The following is a 10,214-nucleotide window of genomic DNA, read 5'->3' as shown; positions in this document are numbered from 1 at the left end:
CATGGAAGGTATGATGCGGAGGTGCCGGTGTTGGACTGGGGTGGACACAGTAAGAGGTCTTATAACACCAGGTTAAATTGTGATTCTTGTGTTCCAACCATTATCATGCAATTGTATCTCTGTCTTTGTGTGCTGTACTTGTGAAACCTACCTCTCCACTCACCTGATGGAGCAAATGATTCCAAATAAACCTGTTGGACTTTAACCTGGTTTGTGAGACTTCTTACTGTGGAAGCAAGCAAGCTAACAGATATGATGGCGATGGAGAAAGTTACCTTTCCTGACTTAGTTCCGTCATTAATCTGCTTCCTATATTGCATTGCGTGACTCAAATCCAATGTTTCTGCTTCTCATCTCCACAACAACCGCCCACCAATCTTCTTGATCTGAACAATAGATTCCTTCCTACCATTAAAGGGAAAAGTATATCCCTCCGGCTTGCACCCAGCTGTAATTCCAAAGCTTCACTGAATCTGTGTGTTAACCCTGTTCAAAGTTCTGAGCACCTCCAATTTCCATATAACTGTCCCTTTACACACAACTGAGACTGTATCTTTCACCTGTGCATCATGCTGCATAACCTGGAGATGCAAAATCTATAAATTGGTTTGATTGAGCTGAGATCCCAAAGTCAGTCATTAAAAGTTTAATTATTAGTCACAAATAGGCTTACATTCACACTGCAATGAAATTACTGTGAAATCCCTTAGTCACCGCACTCCGGCGCTGGTTTGGGTACACTGAGGGAGAATTTAGCATGGCCAATGCACCCTGACCAGCATGTTTTTCAGACTGTGGGAGGAAACTGAAGGAGGAGGAAATTCATGCAGACATGGGGAGATGGTGCAAACTCCATGCAGACAATGGCTCAGGTCAGGAAGTGAACCCGGGTCCCTGGAGCTGTGAGGCAGCAGTGCTAACCACTGTGTCACCATGCCGCCTATGGCACAGAAAGAGCTATTCAGCCCATCGAGATCACGCCGGCTCCCCGCAAGCAATCCAATCAGTACAACTCCTTCACTCATTTCCCACAGTTCTACAAGTTTACTTCTTCTATGTGTAGATCCAATTTCCTTTTGGAATCATTGATTGTTTCCACATCCACCACCCTCTGGGCAGCGGGTTCCAAGCCATTACTCGCTGGGTAAAAACTTCCTCCTCACATTGCCCCTGAATCTTTTACCCTTAGATTTATGATTCTAGACTTTATACAGTCAGCTACCGTAAATCATGGCTTAATAGTCGACCTGGAATAAGATAATCCCGTTCTTCCAATCTCAAAACTCATGTCTGTGCACATACTCAGTGTTAAAGTCAACCCCCTGCATTTCAGCTATGACATGCTACATACACATCTCAATTTTTCACCCCAGAAATGCATGCTTTACTTATCGGTACCTTCTATCTGGGATCAAGCAGGGAATAGGGGCTGTGTTGCAAGATGTGCTGGAGTTTAAGGCATGTCCGCTCTGTGAGATGTCAACTTTCTTTGCTCCAAAGGGAACACCAGCCTTTCCAACCTTGCCCTCCCGCTCCCGCAATACCTACAATCATTCTAATAAATCTCCTCTGGACCTTCACACTTTCCGTCAAGTGTGATGACCACGACTGGATGCAATGCTCTTGTTGGGGCCTCATCAGAGTTTTATAATGGTTCAGCATGACTTACCTGCTTTTGTACTCAGTGTCTCTATTAACAGAGATTGAGATTCTATATGTTTTTCTAACCACTCTCTCAGTAAGTCGTGCCACTTTCAAAGATGGATATCCATGCACCCCCATGGTCTCTGTTACTGCAAATTCTTCAGACTATGCTATTAGGTCTATATTACACCTTTCTAATCCTTTCTGCCAATATACATCATCTTACCCTTCTATATTCATGGAATCATAGAATCATACAACCCTACAGTACAGAAGGAGGCCATTCGGTCTATTGAGTCTGCACTGACCACAATTCCAACCGGGATGACCCCATGCATTTACCATAGCTGGTCCCCCGACACTAAAGGGCAATTTAGCATGGCCAATCCACCTAACCTGCTCATCTTTTAACCCCATTAAGCCCCATTTGCCATTTGTCTGCCCATTCTATTCGTCTATGTCCTGGTGCAGCCAACTTGATTGTAAGTGCTGAGTTGGCTTTGGGGTTTCTCCCAGACATTTCCATGTGTCCTGGCTTGGAAGCCATGTTCATATCGATATCGGGGCCAGAGGCATTGTGTCCGACAATCTTTGTAGTGCATCAGTCCTGATGAATGATCGTCCACCTGAAACATTGATCCTGGTTTTTTCGCCACGTGAATTGCCTGAAGTGCTGTGTATTTCCAACGTTTTGTCTGTTTACTTCATATGTTCAGCATCAAACATCTGCAGAATGGATCAATACAGTATTCCTGGAACTCCATGTCTTACTTTCATCACCTGTGGCAGTTTGGCATAGCAATAACATTCTTGTCTTTTAATGAGAAATTTGTGGGTTCAAGTTTCACCAGAGTATGTGATCTGGGCTGGCACATTAATTCGCTGTAGTACTCAGAGATATGTCAATCCTCATTTAAAATGTGGAAAGTTGGATGAAATGTAATGTTCCTTTAATTGCGTACCACAGCTTTGTGAATACCATCACTGTTTCTAAGGCTCCCAGCTTGCACTGTCCTATCCAGCTGGATTTGGCTTGTTTATGACAAATGCTAAGAAATGTTGTGATATGAATATAGGATACAAACACAGATGGTAGAATAATCTATAACCATTAAAGGAGACCAATAAAAAAGGTCAGGGTGAGGACATGATCTGGGAGGTTGTGGAGCCTTGAGTAAACCTCATTAATGTAATGGTGATCATGAAACTACCAAATTGTCATAAATATCTGTTGACATTTTTCGGGGAAGGAGACTTGGTTGAGCTGACCTGATCTGAGCTTTGTGATGTAGCAAGGAGTCAGGGGGTGATATAGGCCAGGAGACCAAATCAAATCAATAAACAGTTTATTGATTAACGGACATGAAGACATGTGGTCAGATTCATGATCCTATCAACAAAAAAAGGGTTCAAGTTACCACAGCAGGTTCTCATACAATCTATACTCAGGTTCCAAAGTGAGTTCATTGTCAGTCCTGGTTATAATCTACAAAACACACTGCAAATCACAAGCAGCAAGCAATCCACACACAAAATCCAACACATTCCACGTTTTCACCCTAAGTCTTTCCCCCTTTGCTATTGTTCAGTGATCTACTTACAGGGTGGGATTTAACAGCCTCACTCATCCCAAAACTGTAAAATCCCACCCAAGGTCAACAGACCTTCCCCTCATCCACCTCTTGCCCACTCTGATTCCCGTGGCGGGCGGCACGGTAAAATTTTGGCCATGTAATCTACCAAAGGGCTGAACCTCATCTCCAAGATTGACTTGGAAGCATTTCCAGGTTGAAGGTTGCCAGTTCCTTATAGGACTTCAGGTGGCCATCTTGTGTGAGTCCTGTCTGCTTGTGACATCTTATCAATGAATCCAGATCTATAGCAATGGGGTTGACTCTAGGGATGATCTAGCAACTCCACTGAATGCAAAAAAGAAGCTCATCCCAGCCTCTCAGGGACCATTTGGGATGGATGAAAAGTGTTGGTTTCATCAATGCCACCCATATCCTGTGAAGGAGAAAAAGTACATCAGAGTGATATCGGAACTGGATGGCAAGCATCTCCTTATTTTGAATTAAATGTCATCATTCCCAAGATGCACCCCCTTCCCATGTATTTTTCCAAACCTGACAGGTCCATCCAACAATGCCTTCAGGTTCTGGAGAATGAATCGATACTTAACCTTTTTTATGGCCCTTCTTCCAATGCCCATTCAGCAAACTTTTGGCAGCTGGAAGATGTTTGCATTCCAAACCCAATCCCTAAAACCAACTTTGTGGAAATGTGCACTCCCAACATTTATTTTAACTCTCCTGTAACATGGAATGAAGCTGATTGTTGATTTGGAACTTGGCTTCAGGATTTTTAATAAGCGATCACTGTTTACACTCAGATAGCCTTCAATATTGGTCTCTGTAGATGACCCATTACTGTTGAAGTTACTGTAGAGGCAGCAGGTTGCTGCTTTAATCATCCACCGATAGCCAAATTGACAGACCAATGGCAGGAAGATTCCCAGAAACAAACTGCTACTGTTTTCTCACTGGAATATCTGATTGCACTCTTGCTCATGTTCATCCACAAAATGGGTAAGTAAGCACCTGCAAAAATTGAATTGGCAGGAACTCCCACCGAATGCTAATTACAGAGCACAGATTTAACTGTACTGTTTCATAAAGACAATTCTTGTACAATCATATACCGCATTGTTATTCAGCAAAAAGTCTCAAAAGGAATCACGAGCTTTCAGAGAGCTGAGCAGTGCCCCAAATACTCGTGATTCCAAATAAACCTGTTGGACTTTAACCTGGTGTTGTGAGACTTCTTACTGTGCCCACCCCACTCCAACACCGGCACCTCCACATCCCGGCTGTTATTCAGCAGCTCTGCCAATGACGAAACTTCAATGATTATTGAGTGAGGTGACAGCACAATTCAGCAAGGAGCAGTCACAAGGGGAAGTATCTCAGAAGTTGACCTTCAATAGTTTCTGGAAGTACAAAAATGTCCAGAAGGAGTGTACCAGACCTACAGACCGCGTCAAGTGTTTTTTTTTAACAACCTGGTTCAGCAATTGAGTTATTTTGTCTGCCTATCCCTGATTTCTGTCATTCCCCCATCATGCTGTCAGCTATCTATGTTCTTAACTTTGGAATTCCCTTCCTAAATCTCTCTGACCTTTTCGCCCTCCTTCTTCTCCAAGGACCCACCTCCAAGACCAACATTTTGGTTAGTTGGCATATTTGGTTATTTACATGGCTCTGTGCCAAAGTCTGTTGGATAACATTTCTATGAAGTGCCTTGGGGTATTTTACTTTCCAGGGTGCTATATAAATGCAGGCTGTTATTATTGGAGACAAAGTTCCAGGTGAAAGCACAGTCTGGTGCGTGTGTGTGTGTGTGTGTGTGTGTCTGTGTGCATATTTGTGTGTGTGTGTGTCTGTGTGCATATTTGTGTGTGTGTGTGTCTGTCTGTGTATTTGTGTGTGTGTGTGTGTGTATGTATAGTTGCAGCTTGGTGATCTTGCTGGAGACAGACAGCGTGACTGTTTGTTTTCATTACAAATCAAGGGTTTTTCCATGCACTGTGCATTAGTCCAAATGGCATTAAGTGCAGCATTTCTTTATTTGACCAGGTTTATGAAATAATCTGCATAAATATAGAAGCAAGACCTCTTACTAAGAAACAATGCAATGTTTGAAAAGGAGGCATAGCAAATAAAATCTACTTACATGGTGTTAATATACCATTTCTCGGAATGTTTTGTGCAGATTCTGACAGACATTTATTTGCCTTTGGGTCAGCCTTTATCCGTGATATTTGAACATGAACGTTGCATTTTAAGTTTGTGAATGTGAATTCCGTTAATTAAATGAATCTGAAATGAAATGCTTGTGTAAGTGATCACGATGCTATTGGACTGATCATAGAATCCCTACAATACAGAAGGAGGCCATTCAGCCCATCAGTCTGCACTGACCACAATCCCACTCAGGCCCTATCCCCATAATCCCATGCATTTACCCTAGCTAGTCCCCCTGAAGATAAAGGCCAATTTATCATGGCCAATCCACCTAACCCACACATCTTTGGACTGTGGGAGGAAACCGGAGCACTCGGAGGAAACCCACGCAGACACGGGGAGAATATGCAAACTCCACACAGACGCTAACCCAAGCCAGGAATCAAACCCAGTCTCTGGCGCTGTGACACAGCAGTGCTAATCACTCTGCCACCGTGCCGCTCCATGTAACAACTAAACTGGTTCATTCACTAAATGTCCTTTAGGGAAGAGAATCTGGTATCATTACCTGGTCTGTCACCTAGACAGGTGACTCCAGACCCACAACAATGTGGCTGTCTCTTAACTGCCCTCTGAAATGGCCTAGCAAGCCACACAAATTGCTACAAAAAGATTTAAGAAGAATGAAACTGGAAAGACCACCTGGCATCACCCCGGACATTCAAATGCATCAAAGACACACCCAATGTAGTCATCTCTACAAAATCCTCCTTATCAACATCTGGGATTTGCACCAAGATTGGGAGAGCTGACCCACAGAATAGTCAAGCAACAAAGCCAATCTACCTACCACAGCTGCATTTCTCCATGACGGTGTGGGTAGGAGTGACCACCATCTGTGGAGATGAAATTGCACTGAGGACACTCTCAGTCATGGCCTGTGGCAGGTGCAAAGTGGGTTCAAGCAAGATCTAATATCTCTCAGTGGTACATCCATATCGGCCACCCGCAGTAATCTTGTGTCCAGCATATCCGCACCCCACCATTAGCATCAAGTCAACCCTAGATGAATGAGAAGTGTAGGAGAGCATGTCAGGGACAGCACCAGGCATAGCTAAGAATGGAGTACCAACCTGGTGAAGCTATAGCATGGAACTGCAACCTTTCTATCATCAAAGGTGGTAGATGATTGAAAAACTAACTGCAGGAAGAGACTCAATGAATATCCCTATCCTTGATGATGGGGAAGCCTAGCACATCAGTGCAAAAGGTGAGGCTGAAGCATTTCTAACCATCTTCAGCCTGATGCGAATGATCCTCCTGAGGTCTCCAACGTTACAGATGCCAGTTTTCAGACAATTCACTCCACGTGAAATCAAGAAACGACTGACTGAACTGGAGGCAGCAAAGGCTATGGGTTAGTCCAAATATAGACAAAAGATTTACATTCCAGATGTGAAGACAGGATTACTGATCTAAACTAAGTATGACACCAAGTAAAATGGAACCGAAGGGAATCGGGAAAAACTATCCGCTGATTACAATCATACTGAGGGCCAAAGGAAGATGGTTGTAGTTATTAGAAGACAATCACCTCGGCCCTAGGATATCTCTGCAGGAGTTCCCAGAGCAGGGTCCTAGGTTTTTTCAGCAATGACCTTCCCTCTAACCTAGGATGTGCGGGTTAGTTGATTGGTCATGCTAAATTGACCCTAGTGTCAAGGGATTACCAGAGTAAATGTATGGGGTTACAGGAATAGAGCCTAGTGGGATTGTGGTCGGCACAGGATTGATGGGCCAAATGGCCTCCTCCTGTACTGTAGAGATTCTATGACGTTTAAGGTCAGCAGTGGGATGTTCACTGATGATTTCTGTATTCAGCACCATTGACAATTCCTCAGACACTGAAGCTCCCATTCCATATGCAGCAAGAGCTGGACAACATTGGGTGATAAAATTCCTGGCAGACAATGACCATCCCTAACAAGGGAGAATCTAACCATCTCCCCATTGCTGTTCAATCACCAAATTCCCCAGCCATCAACAACCTAGGATCAGCATTCCCCAAAAATCTAACTGGGTTGCCCGTTGATCCTGTGCCTACGAGAATAGACCAGAGGCTGATCATTCTGCACCATGCGATTCACCTCGTGTCCCTGCAAAGCCTGCCCAGCACCTCCAAGGCACAAATCAGGACTGTGATGGAACATTCCCCACATTCCTGGTGTAGTGCAGCTCCAACAACTTTCGAAAATGTGATGCCATCCCAGGATAAAGCCCAGCCTGATTGGCATCCCATCCACCACCTTAAACACTCACTCCTTTCATCCATGGTGTATGATACTTGCATTTTGTACAATTGGTAAGGGTTGCACTGCACTAACTCACCAAGGCTCCTTCGATAGTACCCTCCGAACCCGTGACCTCTACCACTTGAAGGGCAACAACATGGGAACAAATCAAATACCATCCTCCAATTTCGCTGGCCAAAACAACCTGGAACTCCTACCTAGCAGCACTGTGGATGCCTACACCAAGTGGGTTGCAACAGTTCATGAAGGTAGTTCACTGTAACCTTCTCTGGGGCAGTGAGGGATTGGCATTAAACACTGGCATTGCCAACGATGCCTCGATACTGTGAAACAAAGAGAGAAAAAAATCTTTCGCAATTGCATTGCCAAGAGGCGATTCTACATTTATTCTTGTGGCTCTGCAGGAAGTAGACGAGAAGTGGCAAGTTTGGGTAATATAACTGAGTACAAACCAGCTTCGGGGATCTAGCTTAATATCCATGTGCATCATGGGGTTATTGGTGAATTATCCAAACTAACTATTGCCTTGACACACATAACTTGTCAAAGCATCAAAGCATTTCCAGGGCTGAAATGGCTGCCACAAGGGGACTCAGGTTTAAGGTGCTGGGGAGCAGGTACAGAGGAGATGTCAGGGGGAGGTTTTTCCCTCAGAGGGTGCTGGGTGAGTGGAATCAGCCACTGACAGTGGTGGTGGAGGCAAATTCGATAGGGTCTTTTAAGAGACTTTTGGATAAGTACGTGGAACTTAGTAAGATAGAGGGTTATAGATAAGCCTAGTAGGTAGGGACATGTTCGACGCAACTTGTGGGCCGAAGGGCCTGTTTGTACTGTACTTTTTCTATGTTTCATCACAGGTGTCTTTTAGGTAAGGTCTATAGATTTAGCCGTGGGTCAATGGTAGCACTGAATGATTTGTGATATTGCTTTGTCAGTGATTTAATGAGATTCTCTAATTTCTCAGCGATTTGCCGATTCTCAGTAACTGATGCTTTTGGCATCCATGATTTTCTGTGACACTTCCTTACTCAGTGCCTACGCAATTCACCTAAACGTGGCAATGCAACTGAATAAAGTCATAACAAAAACAACCAAAGCACTAGGATCCATTACTGGAGGGATAGAATTGCAATTTTCAGAGGTTAGAATCATAGCCTCCCTACGGTGCAGAAGGAGGCCATTTGGCCCATCATGTCTGCACTGACCACAATCCCACCCAGGTCCTACCCCTGTAACCCCACATATTTACCCTACTAATCCCCCTGACACTAAGGGGCAATTTAGCATGGCCAATCAACCTAACCTGCACATCTTTAGACTGTGGGAGGAAACCGGAGCACCCGGAGGAAACTCACACAGACATGGGGAGAACATTGCAAACTCCACACAGACAGTGACCCAAGCCGGGAATCGAACCCAGGCCCTTGACGTTTGTGCCATCATGCCACACAATAAATATAAGATGGTCACTAATAAATTGAATAGGAAACCAGGAGAAGATTCTTTAGCAAGAGAGTGGTTAGGATGTGACTGAGACAAGTAGCATTAAAAGGGAAGCAGGATAAGCGCATGTGGGAAACAGGACAAGGGTAAGATAATGTAAATGAGTGAAAGCTGCAGAAACTGCTGCCTGGGCCCAGTGCTCTGTTTCTGTGTTGTAAACACTGTATACTACTTTGTAATTTAATACTTTTATTTCTCAAAGTGATTTAGGATATAGAGAGGTAGGAGGTAACTCTTTAGCTTGCGGAGCCTGTTCTGTCTTTCAGTGTGATCATGGCTATTCTAGCTTGACTGAACATCATATTAACCCTTTAACACCTTTGGCTAATGCAAATCAATCAAGCTCAGTTTTAACATTAATATTTCATCTGGCATCAGTCGCCATTTGTAGAATCGAGCCTCAAACCCCCACCTTTGTGTGTAAAAGACTTTATTGATGGGTGTCATGGTGGCACGGTGGTTAGCACTGCTGCCTCACAGCACCAGGGTCCCGGGTTCGATTCTGGTCTCGGGTCACTCTGTGTGTGGAGTTTGCATGTTCTCCCTGTGTCTGCATGGGTTTCCCCAAGTGCTCCAGTTTCCTCCCACAGCCTAAAGATGTACAAATTAGGTGAAATGGCCATGCTAAATTGCTCCTGAGTTTGTGTGTGTCCTGTGATAGACTGGCATATCGTCCTGGGTGTATCTTGCCTAGCGCACAGTGTCTGTTGGTAGAGGCTCTGACTCCCTGCAACCCTGAATTGGTGTAAGTGGTAAAGTGAAGACATCTTTCCTAATTTCCTTGAAAGACTCTCAATTTTTAAGATGTACCTGCCCTCACAACCTCACCCTGATCCTAGCATCCCCAAACAGTGGAAATTCTCTCTCTGTTCTAACTTATCTATTCATCTTCAAAACTTTGATAAAATCATCCCCAGACCTCCTAGGTTCAAAGAACTGCAACCCTAGCTTGTGAAAATTCTCCTCGTAGATTAGCTGGGAGACAGTGTTTGGACTGCAGTGGGCTTGGCTG

This window comes from Carcharhinus amblyrhynchos, chromosome 17, assembly GCF_965287045.1.
Source record: "Carcharhinus amblyrhynchos chromosome 17, sCarAmb.v2.hapA, whole genome shotgun sequence".
In the NCBI taxonomy this organism is placed as follows: Eukaryota; Metazoa; Chordata; class Chondrichthyes; order Carcharhiniformes; family Carcharhinidae; genus Carcharhinus; species Carcharhinus amblyrhynchos.
This window is presented reverse-complemented; position numbering follows the sequence as displayed.